Genomic DNA, 13,290 nt, shown 5'->3' with positions numbered 1-13,290 from the left:
TAAAACTGGAAAGGTAGATGGGGAACAGTTTGTGATGGGGCCTTTAATGTCCTGCTGTGTAATCCAGACTTTATCCTTTAAGCAGTGAGGAACCATGGGAAACTGAGACAATAGCATGGACAAAGGCAAGAAGACACAGACATTCAGCTCATTAGAAATGTTGCCACAGGTCACAGACTTAGAGAAGGGTAAACAGAAACACCCAGTCTCTTCTTACAACACATGGGCTCCTCAATCTGGTGAACTGTTTTGCATCACCTGAGGTTGTAAGATATTCTTCTAAGAACGATAGCACTAATTGGGATCAAAACCCTGGGGTGAGGTCCATCTACTGAGCCAAAGCTGGGAGGCAGGAACACTGCAACAAAATTTTTGCGTCAATGTAAAAATTGTCTTTTAAAAAAATCATTACCTACATATTTACATCTATAATTATTTCATTAGGCTAGATTGTAGAATGAATGAGTCTCCTTGGGAATTGAAAGGGTGCATTCCACCACACCTTTATAGAATTATCATACCACAGCTTTATAGAATTATTACACATACTTTAATTTTGTCTTTACTGGTTTCATATATTAAGTATCCTTATAGGAGCCTTCAGGTCCTTTGCAGCTCCAGTGACTCTAATTCAGTTCACTGAAGTTTCTACCATTACTCCTTTTACCCAATAAGACCAAACAAACAGAAAAAAATTGGTTCCTTCTCCCTTTTGACAGCCCATGAGATATCTGAGGAGAGTTCTCATGTCCTGAGTCTTCTTTTTACCCATAAGAGCAAATGTTTCCAACTATGGCTATTTTTCAGAAACATACAAGATTATAAAAAATGGCCCAAAACTTTTTGTAGAAAAATTTTAAGTTCGAACATTGGGAGTTCCAGAAAAAAAAAAAAAGGCTTCTGTCCAACACTTTTCACTGCTGGCTGTATCATAGTTCCTCAGTGGAATAAAGAATATTCTGTTTCCTAGTGGAATGGAGAATTGAAATCAGAGCCTCTGGGTAATAACAGTAACAATTACAATCATAAAGATAATAGGTAACATTTGACTGCTTGCTGTGTGCCAGGCATTTTTCAAAGGGCTTAAAGATATTCTCCCCATAATCTTCAAACATTGCCATAAAGTTTGTACAAAACTGCTCTTATACAAAGTTAAATCCATTTGTTTCAAAAATGAAGAAAGGGAGAAAGGAAAAGGATAAAGAAAACTTATATTCACTAAGTCCTAATAGGCTATGCTATTTATCCATTTTCCAGTGCTGCTATAACAAATTACCATAAACTAGTGTATAAGACAACAGAAATTTATTATCTTACAGCTCCGGATGTCATACTCCAGTATTGGTCTCACTGGGGTAAAATCAAGGTGTCAGCATGACTGCATTTTATTCCAGAGGTTCTAAAGGAGAATCCATTTCTTGCCTTTTCCAGATTCTAGAGGCCATTTGCATTCCTTGACTTGGGTTCCCCTCTTTCCATCTTCAAAGTCAGCAACAGCAGTTTTAGTCCCCTCACACTGCATCTCTGACACTTCTTCCATCATCACATTTCTCTCTGATCATGGCCAAAAATTATTCTCCATGTTTAAGGACTCATGTGATTAGATTGGGCCCACTGGATAATCCAGGAAAACTTTTTCATCTTAAACTTAAACCATCCAGGAAAACTTTGCCATGTAAGGTAACGTATTCACAGGTTCCTACAACATTTCTGGGGTGAACATCTCTGGGGTATCATTATTCTGTATATGATGACCTATATATGAAATCCCATTTATTCTCCCCAGGAAATCTTCAAGTATAATAGTTATTTATTGTTGTGTAACAAACTACCTCCAAGATTAAATAGCCTAAGATGACATTTGCTTTCTCACAGTTTCTTCAGAGGGTCATGAAACTGGCTGAGGCTTAGCTGTACCCTCTGTTTCAAGTTGTCTCACAAAACTGCATCCAAGGTGTCTGCTCAGGCTGCAGTCTCATCTGAAGATTCAGTTGGGGATAGATCTGCCTTCAAGCTCACTGCATGGCTGCTGGCAAGATTCAGTGTCTTGTAGACTGTTGACTGAGGAACTCAGTTCCTTCTAGCTTTTAGTCAGAGAGCATCCTCAGTTCCTTTCCATGCAGGTCTCCCCATATGGCACATTCCTTCCTCAGAGTGAGTAAGCAGAGAGAAAGAGAAGGTGTCAGGAAGGTGGCTGTCATGGTCTGTTATAATCTAACCTCAAGAGTGCCATTCCATCACATTTGCCATATTCTATTAGTTAAAAAGCAAGTTACTAGATCAACAAGACCAGCCCACATACAAAGAAAATAAAATACACCATGGAGTGATCATGATGAGGAAAGGACCATTGGGAGCCATTTCAGAAGCAGTCTATCACAGTATTTGTATCATTTTGCTATTGCTGCATGACAAGCCACCACAAACATAGTGACTTGAAATGAAAATTGTTCTCTAATTCAAGTCTGTGGGTCAACTGGGGCACAGCCAAACATCTCTGATTCAAGCTACCGGTTCCCCTATGCTTGAGTCCTTCCTGTGGAGTGAGTGCAAGTTTGCTTCATTGAAGTTCAAGCTGGGGTGCCTGCAAAATCCTAGGGCAGTTCTCACAGCAGCAGCAGAAATGTAAGAATGAAAGAGAACCATGTGATAACTTTTAAATCCAGGATTGAGGCCTATTGCATGGTTACTTCCCTCCTCCCTATACCCCAGGTACCCTACTGGCCAAAGTAAGTCACATGCCTGAACCCAAAGTAAAAGGACCAGAAAGTATATTCTGCCTCTATTGGAAGCAACTTCAGAATCACAAGGTAAAGGTCAAGGATCCAGGAAGAGGTGACAAATTGGGGCCAAAAATTCCATCTCCCACCATATTATCACTCACATTTTACTGATAAAGAAATTGTGGTGCAGAGAAGCTAGCTGACTTGCTCAAGGTCACAGAACTCAAATTCACATTTGTCTGACTTCAAAACCCATTCTTCATTGTTTTATACAACCAGGACCCAACATATATTCTCTCTGAATCATTTCCTTCTGAATAAAGGAGTTCACAAATTGGCATCTAAAAATTCCTTTTGCAAACAGTCATCAGAAATTTCACTTTGCTCTTCTGCCTCCTGTTTCACTTTATCACCCTAAATTCGTAACATAGGCAGGAGCGTGGAGATAAAATAGGTTCTGAAAATGAGAAAATGGATTTTCTTGCCATGCCTTTGCATTACAAATGGGCCCAGTCCACGGCAATCATGGCTGCACCTGGAACAGTGCACAGGCCCCATGAATAATCCATGTTTCTTACACACTTGTCTCCCCACAGTGCTGACTCAGCAACTGCTCTCCTACTTTCTGCAAAGTAAAGACAGCATATAGGTCAGTTGAAGTCTAAGAGTGCAACAACACTCTGAACATTTGGTTGAATCCTGAAGGCAGACAAGGGACTTAAAATTTTCATTAGAATTTTACCAGACTGTTATTCTTCCTTTCTCAGAATTTCATTTATTCGGGGTTAAATCCATTTCATTCATTTGATCCTCAATCGCTGATACTCTTTCTTCCAGTTGATCGAGTCGGTTACTGAAGCTTGTGCATTTGTCACATATTTCTCGTGTAATGGTTTTCATCTCTGTCATTTCGTTTATGACCTTCTCTGCATTAATTAGTCTAGCTGTCAATTCTTCCACTCTTTTTTCAAGATTTTTAGTTTCTTTGTGCTGGGTACGTAATTCCTCCTTTAGCTCTGAGAAGTTTGATGGACTGAAGCCTTCTTCTCTCCTCTCGTCAAAGTCATTCTCTGACCAGCTTTGATCCGTTGCTGGTGATGGGCTGCGCTCCTTTGCAGGGGGAGATGCACTCTTATTTTTTGAATTTCCAGCTTTTCTGCCCTGCTTCTTCCCCATCTTTGTGGTTTTATCTGTCTCTGGTCTTTGATGATGGTGACGTACTGATGGGGTTTTGGTATAGGTGTCCTTCCTGTTTGATAGTTTTCCTTCTGACAGTCAGGACCCTCAGCTGTAGGTCTGTTGGAGGTTGCTTGAGGTCCACTCCAGATCCTGTTTGCCTGGGTATCAGCAGCAGAGGTTGCAGAAGATAGAATATTGCTGAACAGCGAGTGTACCTGTCTGATTCTTACTTTGGAAGCTTCCTCTCAGGGGTGTACTCCACCCTGTGAGGTGTGGGGTGTCAGACTGCCCCTAGTGGGGGATGTCTCCCAGTTAGGCTACTCAGGGGTCAGGGACCCACTTGAGCAGGCAGTCTGTCCGTTCTCAGATCTCAACCTCCATGTTGGGAGATCCACTGCTCTCCTCAAAGCTGTCAGACAGAGTCGTTTGCGTCTGCAGAGGTTCCTGCTGCTTTTGTTGTTGTTGTTGTTAACTGTGCCCTGTCCCCAGAGGTGGGGTCTACAGAGACAGGCAGGTTTCCTTGAGCTGCTGTGAGCTCCACCCAGTTCGAGCTTCCCAGCGGCTTTGTTTACCTACTTAAGCCTCAGCAATGGCAGGCACCCCTCCCCCAGCCTCGCTGCTGCCTTGTGGTTAGATCACATGCAGACTGCTGCGTTAGCAATGAGGGAGGCTCCGTGGGCGTGGGACCCTCCCGGCCAGGTGTGGGATATATTCTCCTGGTGTGCCCGTTTGCTTAAAGCACAGTATTGGGGTGGGAGTTACCCGATTTTCCAGGTGTTGTGAGTCTCAGTTCCCCTGGCTAGGAAAAGGGATTCCCTTCCCCCTTGCGCTTCCCAGATGAGGCGATGCCTCGCCCTGCTTCAGCTCTCGCTGGTCGGGCTGCAGCAGCTGACCAGCACCGATTGTCCGGCACTCTCTAGTGAGATGACCCCAGTACCTCAGTTGAAAATGCAGAAATCACCGGTCTTCTGTGTCGCTCGCGCTGGGAGTTGGAGACCGGAGCTGTTCCTATTCGGCCATCTTGCTCTGCCCTCCCTATTTGGGGTTAAATCCAGATTTCATTATCTTCAGAGTTGAATCCAGATTTCTTTATATGAAACACAGGCGCCATCATGATTTGACCATTGCCTACCTGACCAGAACTTCATCCCCCCACCCACCCCCTGCCCTTCAGCTTGACCCCTTTTTCCACCTCCTTCATCTTCAACCCCAGCTATACCGAACTATTCGTATTCCCCAAAAAGAAAACACATTTATCTGCAATTGTTGGCATTTGTTGGTCCTTTTTCCTAGAAAGTTATTCCTTCCCTTGGTCACTAATCTAAATTAAATTTCTTCTTTCAGAAGTAGCTCAGGGGCTCCTTTACAGAGAAAATTTTTCCTAACCTCACCCTTACCCTAACACTCAGCTCACTTGGGGTTAGGAGCTTTTTGTTTAGGAAACATTTTGTGCTTCCACCATAGACTTTCTCAACCTATATTAGAATCACCTATTTATTTTTCAATCTCACAAACACTGAGCTCTTTGAAACTAACAATATTTTGGCTCTGAATGCATATTGTTCTTGGCACAGTGCCCAGTAGTCATTACATGATTGCAAAAAAAAAAAAAAAAAAAAAAAGGAATGGGAAGGGAAAAGAAGGGAAGGGAAGAGAAAGGGAGGAAAGAGAAGAAAGGGGAGAGGAGGGCAGGGAAGGGAAGAGAAAAGAAGGGAAGGGGAGGAGAGGGGAGGAAAGGGGATGGGAGGAAAGGGGAGGAAAGGGGATGGGAGGAAAGGTGGGGAAATGGCAGGGAATGGGAGGAAAGGGAAAGGAAGGGAATGGGAGGAAAGGGGAGGGGAAGCGGAAAGGGAAAGGAAGGAAAGGGAACCTGAGGAAAGGGAAGGGAAGGGGAGGGGAGGGGAGGGGAGGGGAGGGAAAGGAAGAAAAGGGGAGGGTAGAAAAGAAGACGGGAAGGAAGGGGGAGAAAGGAGGGAAGGGAAGGGAAGGGAAAAGAAGCAAAGGGAAGGGGAGGGAAAAGAAGGAAGGGGAGGGGAGAGAAGGAGATGGGAGGAAAGGGGGAGAAGGTAGGGAAGGGAAAGGAAAAAGGGAAGGGGAGAGGAGAAGAGGGGAGGGAAGGGAAGGAAGGAGAAAAAAAGGAAGAATAGAAAAGAAGTAGGGAGAGAGGGAGGCAAGAAGGGAAAGAGGGAAGAAAGAAGAAAGGAATGAGAGAAGGAAAAAGGGAAGAAAGAAAAACCAAGATCATGTTTGAGAAGGTATTTTGTAAATTTCACATGTCCTCATACAATCAGGAGCCCTATTCGTTTCACCTGGAATAAGCTAATATACAAGGCTAGCTACTCTTAGGAAAAGACTGTTTTTCCTTAAATCCTTTGACTCCAGCAGATCAGACCCACCTACATCCTCTGTAAACTTAAGTGAATGAACTTTGTAAAGAGTGTTGCCTCTTAGCCAGCTTCTCCATGTGCTCCAGTGTAATCAATAACCAATCCAGAGAGCAAATTATGTTCAATACATCTTGAAGAATGGTGAAAAAATAACAGTAGGGGAGCATTAGCAGAGAGCCTTCACAGAATTGTAGTCTCACGGACTGTAGGTTGATTCAGAGATTATCGTAATCTGCAGGGTAGGAAGGCCCTCCAGAAATAGAGTTATCATTCCTGCTATAAAAATTGTGCCCCTGGATCTAATTAAACTAAAGAGCTTCTGCACAGCAAAAGAAACTACCATCAGAGTGAACAGGCAACCTACAGAATGGGAGAAAATTTTTGCAATCTACTCATCTGACAAAGGGCTAATATCCAGAATCTACAAAGAACTCAAACAAATATACAAGAAAAAAACAAACAACCCCATCAAAAAGTGGGCAAAGGATATGAACAGACATTTCTCAAAAGAAGACATTCATACAGCCAACAGACACATGAAAAAATGCTCATCATCACTCGCCATCAGAGAAATGCAAATCAAAACCACAATGAGATACCATCTCACACCAGTTAGAATGGCAATCATTAAAAAATCAGGAAACAACAGGTGTTGGAGAGGATGTGGAGAAATAGGAACACTTTTACACTGTTGGTGGGATTGTAAACTAGTTCAACCATTATGGAAAACAGTATGGCAATTCCTCAAGGATCTAGAACTAGATGTACCATATGACCCAGCTATCCCACTACTGGGTATATACCCAAAGGATCATAAATTATTCTACTACAAAGACACATGCACACGTATGTTTATTGCAGCACTATTCACAATAGCAAAGACTTGGAATCAACCCAAATGTCCATCTGTGACAGACTGGATTAAGAAAACGTGGCACATATACACCATGGAATACCATGCAGCCATAAAAAAGGATGAGTTTGCGTCCTTTGTAGGGACATGGATGCAGCTGGAAACCATCATTCTTAGCAAACTATCACAAGAACAGAAAACCAAACACCGCATGTTCTCACTCATAGGTGGGAACTGAACAATGAGATCACTTGGACTCGGGAAGGGGAACATCACACACTGGGGCATATCATGGGGAGGGGGGAGGGGGGAGGGATTGCATTGGGGAGTTATACATGATATAAATGATGAATTGATGGGTGCTGACGAGTTGATGGGTGCAGCACACCAACATGGCACAAATATACATATGTAACAAACCTGCACGTTATGCACATGTACCCTAGAACTTAAAGTATAATAAAAATAAATAAATAAATAAAAATAAAAAAATAAAAATAAAAAAAAATTGTGCCCCTGAATTAACACAAACAAGAGCTTCCAGGTAATCGTTCCAAATGCCAATTGCTGCTATTTTCACTTCAACACCATAACTGACTGAGTGTGATTGCTTGATGGTTTTGAAGCTGTCTTTGCACCCTAATAATTGCACTTTCCAAATTCCACCTGAGGCATTACCATACCTGATAAGGCTCTTAACTGATGTTTTAATATAATGACTTGGAACGTACATCCTTGGAAAGAATAGTTCATATAGAAGATAGATCAAATATGTTCTAGGATTATACTGTACAGTCACTATAATAAGTGCTTCTTCTACTTTGCCTCCCACCACACACCCCCATGAAGTCAACAACTTTATGGCATTAGGCTTCAAAGAGTTGCTAAAACTCTGGAAGCTTTGCTCTTCTGAGAAAAAAATCTTATTTCATTTTTTTCCCTCTAAAATCACCACAATATTTAGGTGGAGAGGGGAGATGCAGCTGTTATGATTCAGAGTTGCTGAGCTTCTGACCCTTGTCCTGGCTAAAGCAGTGTTTGGATTTGTGTAGAAATAGCAATGAACCTAGAGCAACTTATTAGCTGAAACTCCAAGTCTCAAATTTTTTTCATTTATAAATAGCCCAATGAAAATAACTTACATTTCACTGGCCTATTGTGAGAATCTAATGAAATTTGATGGATAAAAAGCAAGGCAAAAACTAAACTATTCTGTATTGTTGGGGAATTATGAATTAATATTATTGTTATGGCCTAAAATTAGTTGAATAGAGCCAGAAAACAGAGTAGATGTGGTGCATTAATCTACTAGAGCTACCATAACAAAATACCACAGACTGAGTGGCTTAAATAATACAAATTTATTTTCTCACCATTCTGGAGGCTGGATGTCCTAGATCAAACTCCAGCAGAACCCAGTTTCTGGTAGATGCACTCGTCCTGGCTTGTAGACATCCCCTTTGTCTTCACATAGTGTATTAGTCCAGGCTTGCAGTGCTATAAAGAAGTACTTCAGACTGGGTAATTTATAAAGAAAAGAGGCTTAATTGGCTCATGGTTCTGCAGGCCATACAGGAATCATGATAATAGAATCTGCTCAGCTTCTAGGGAGGCCACAGGAAACTTACAGTCATGCCAGAAGGTGAAGGGGGAGCAGGCATGTTACATGGCCAGAGCAGGAGCAAGAGAAAGTGAAGGGGGAAGTGCCACGCACTTTTAAATGACCAAATATCATGAGAACTAACTATTGTGAAGATAGTACCAAGGAGGATGGTGCTAAACCATTCATGACAAACCAGCCTCCATGACTCAATCCCCTGTCTCCATCTCCCACCTCCAATATTGAGGATTACATTTTGACCTGAGATTTGGTTGGGGCAACATCCAAACTGTATCACATGGCCTTCTTTCTGAATGCACACAGAGAGAGACACGTTCCAATATCTCTTCCTCTTCTGAAAAGTGCACTAGCTCTATTAAATTAGGGCCCCACCCTTATGACCTCATTTAAACTCTACCATCTGCTTATGGCCCTATCTCCAAATACATTCACACTGTTCGTTAGAGTTTCACATATGATTTTGGGGGTGGTGGCAGGTATAAATCTTTAGTCCTTAATACATGGGTTACCAAAAGGACTCCTGTTCAAAAGTTATCTTTTTTATCATTAACAGAAATCACACGTGACTTTGGATTACAATTATTATATTTCGGACCGGTTTAAAATGTCAGCTTTGGGAGAATGAAAGACACTGGGGTCTACTTGAGGGTGGAGGGTGGGAGGAAGAAGAGAAGCACAAATAATAAATACTGGGTACTAGGATTTATGCATGGGTGATGAAATAAGCTGTACAACAAACCCCTGTGACACGAGTTCACCTATATAACAAACCTTCACATGTACTCCCGAACCTAAAATAAATATTTTTTAAAAAAATAAAATGAAATGAACTGTCAGCTTTTTAGCCAACAAACATATGAAAAAGTGCTCAGCATCACTAATCATTAGGGAAATCCAAATCAAAACCACAGTGAGATATCATCTCACACCAGTCTGAACAGCTATTATTAAAAAGTCAAAAATAAAAGCTGTTGGTCAGGATGCAAAGAAAAGGGAATGCTTATACACTGTTGGTGAGTATGTAAATTAGTTCAGCCACTGTGGAAAGGAGTTTGGAAATTTCTCAAAGAACTAGAAATAAAACTATCATTCAACCCAGCAATCATATTATTGGGTACATATCCTAAAGAAAAGGAATCATTCTGCCAAAAAGACACATGCACTCATATGTTGTTCACTGCAGCACAGCACTATTCACAACAAGAAAGACATGGAATCAACCTAGATGCCCGTCAGTGATGGATTAGATAAAGTAAATGTTGTACATGTACACCATGGAATACTATTCAGCCATAAAAAGAATGAAATCGTACTTTGCAGCAATACAGATGCAGCTGGAGTTATCCTAAGTGAGCTAACACAAAAGCAGAAAATCAAATACCACATCTTCTGACTTATAAGTGGAAACTAAACAATGGGTACATACAGACATAAAGATGGAAACAATCGACACTGGGGACCCCAAAAAGGGAGAAGAAGGGAGAGCAGAGAGGGTTGAAAAGCTATCTACTGTGTACTGCATTTACTATTTGGTTGGTGGGTTCCATAGAAGCCCAAATCCCAGCATGATGCAATATATTTACGTAACAAACCTGCACATTACGACCTGAATCTAAAATTTTTTTAAAAAATTCTTTTTAAATAAAATGTCAGCTATTCAAAGAAGTCTCCTCTGCTGCCCACTCAGGACTAATGCCTTCCCACTCCTTGCACCTGCTGGAACCCTTCTCTCCAATAGCACTTAATTCATTATCATATATCTGTCTCTCTTAGGAAGAATGAAGATTTCTCTGAGTCAAAAGGCATGTTTTCCTCTCAATTTTATATAACCATATTATTGGGGATTCTCAATATGATGTGGTAAAAACATGAATATATTTTCCTTTTTTGCCATTAACACCTTCAGCCACATTCTGACAAATCATCCTTTCCAATTTCTTTGTAATAGCTCAGGTAGATTTTATCACTTCTAGTCATTTTTCATTACTAAGTGTACAATTTAAAGCTTTAATCTCCAAATTGATTGCAAACTCATCCATTCCCTCTTTTCCCAGTGGAAGTCTTGTGCCGTGATGCTGGCTTATCAGAATAAAGGATCAGAGATGAAGCTGTTTAGACTTAGCTATGACATGTATGCAGGCCAACCACATGGATTCGCACAGGATATGCAATGTTCAACGCTAGAGAGAAAGATTCATATAGTATATCATGTTAACCACTCTTCCTGTAGTTGTCCAGCACATAATTTCCACAACCATATTAGAAAGCTCTCAACTGTTTATGCAAAGCTTATATGAGTAACTGTATAAGAAAGCCCTGTAGTCTTACATTTGCTCTTCCAAGTATAATTATTCCAGAGTTTAGTAAAGATCCAAAAATAGTAGGGGAAATCAAAGTCTTCCTGTATAAATGGTTACCTCCTAGAAAAGGGAAACCATCTTTGATCTTATCTATGCCATAGACGAATGCTTTTGTTCCCCCAGAGTTCTTAAATTAAAATTTATTCACCATCATGATGGTACTAGAAATGAGAGCTTTGGGAGGGCTCTGCCCTCATAAGTAGGATGAGTGCTCTAATAAAAGGGACCCCAGGGAGCTCCCCAGGACCCTCAGCTATGTTGAGGACAAAGCAAGAATATGGCTGTCTGTGAACCAGATAGCAGACTCTCATCAGACACCAAATCTGCTGGTGCTTTAATCTAGGACATTCCAGCCTCCAGAACTGCGAGAAATATATCTGTTGTTTATAAGCCACCCCATCTATGGTAGTTTGTTACAGCAGCCCAAATGGATTAAGACACCCTGATTTTGTCTGTTTATCTTTTCCTGGTGATGTCTACAAATAATTACAACAATTACAAGTATAATTATAATAATGTATTAGATAATGTTTCTGGAAAACTCAACATCATATTTCCTAAATTCTAATATATGTTCTTTCAGGCATCAACATTTCTGAAATAGCAATGTGATTTTCAATAAATGATATATCAAGGTTTGATTGCAAGCATTTTTCCCTCTCTTGGTGGTACTAAACCCCACTGTCAATATAGACAGATCAATGAGACAGAAAATTAACAAGGATATTCAGGAATTAAACTCAGCTCTGGACCAAGCCAACCTAAGAGACATCTACGGAACTCTTCACCTCAAATCAACAGAATATACATTCTTCGCAGCACCACATTGCTCTTATTCTAAAATTGACTACATAATTGGAAGTAAAAAACTCCTCAGCAAATGCAAAAGAACAGAAATCATAACAAACAGTCTCTCAGACCACAGTGCAATCAAATTAGAACTCAGGATTAAGAAACTCACTCAAAACTGCACAACTACATGGAAACTGAACAACCTGCTCCTGAATGACTACTGGGTAAATAACGAAATTAAGGCAGAAATAAACAAGTTATTTGAAACCAATGAAAACAAAGACACAAGGTACCAGAATCTCTGGGACACAGCTAAAGCAGTGTTTAGAGGGAAATTTATAGCATTAAATGCCCACAGGAGAAAGCAGAAAAGATCTAAAATCGACACACTAACATCACAATGAAAAGAACTAGAGAAGCAATAGCAAACAAATTCAAAAGCTAGCAGAAGATAACAAATAACTAAGATCAGAGCAGAACTGAAGGAGGTAGAGACATGAAAAACCTTAAAAAAAATCAATGAATCCAGGAGCTGGTTGTTTGAAATGATCAACAAAATAGATAGACCTCTAGACAGACTAATACAGAAAACAAGAGATGAGAATCAAATAGACATAATAAAAAATGATAAAGGGGATATTGCCACTGATCCCACAGAAATACAAACTACCATCAGAGAATCCTATAAACACCTATATGCAAATAAACTAGAAAATCTAGAAGAAACGGATAAATTCCTGAACACATACACCCTCCCAAGGCTAAACCAAGAAGTGGTCAAATCCCTGAATAGACCAATAACAAGTTCTAAAATTGAGGCAGTAATTAATAGCCTACCAACCAAAAAAAGTCCAGGACCAGACAGATTCACACCCGAATCTTACCAGAGGAAGAAAGAGCAGCTTGTACCATTCCTTCTGAAAGTATTTCAAATAACAGAAAAAGAAGGACTCCTCCCTAACACATTTTATGAGACCAACATCATCCTGATACCAAAACCTGCCAGAGACACCAGAAAAACAGAAAATTTCAGGCCAATATCCCGGATGAACATCAATAAAATACTGGCAAACCGAATCCAGCAGCACATCAAAAAGCTTATCTACCACAATTAAGTCAGCTTCATCCCTGGGATGCAAGGCTGGTTCAACATATGCAAATCAATAAACATAATCCATCACACAAACAGAACCAAAGACAAAAGCCACATGATTATCTCAATAGATGCAGAAAAGGCCTTTGATAAAATTCCACACCCTTTCATGCTAAAAACTTTCAATAAACTAGGTATTGATGGAAGATATCTCAAAATAATAAGAGCTATTTATGACAAACCCACAGTCAATATAATACTGAATGGGCAAAAGCTGAAAGC

The 13,290-nt window shown here is 40.5% G+C and overlaps 1 long non-coding RNA gene across 1 annotated transcript in view; it reads right to left on the bottom strand.

The window, feature by feature from the left end:
- The window catches only part of LOC115892347, a 103,224-nt gene that overhangs the window by 74,633 nt on the left and 15,301 nt on the right, over positions 1-13,290 (bottom strand). The window contains exons 2-3 of the long non-coding RNA XR_004052237.1: positions 8,516-8,639; positions 1,318-2,144 (exon numbers count right to left, since the gene is read on the bottom strand). This is a non-coding gene — a long non-coding RNA (uncharacterized LOC115892347). The remainder of the gene's footprint in view (positions 1-1,317; positions 2,145-8,515; positions 8,640-13,290) is intronic.

The sequence above is a fragment of the Rhinopithecus roxellana genome, chromosome 12, assembly GCF_007565055.1.
Source record: "Rhinopithecus roxellana isolate Shanxi Qingling chromosome 12, ASM756505v1, whole genome shotgun sequence".
NCBI classification, from domain to species: domain Eukaryota; kingdom Metazoa; phylum Chordata; class Mammalia; order Primates; family Cercopithecidae; genus Rhinopithecus; species Rhinopithecus roxellana.
Note: the sequence above shows the minus strand (reverse complement) of the source record. Positions and strands in the feature narration are given on the sequence as shown.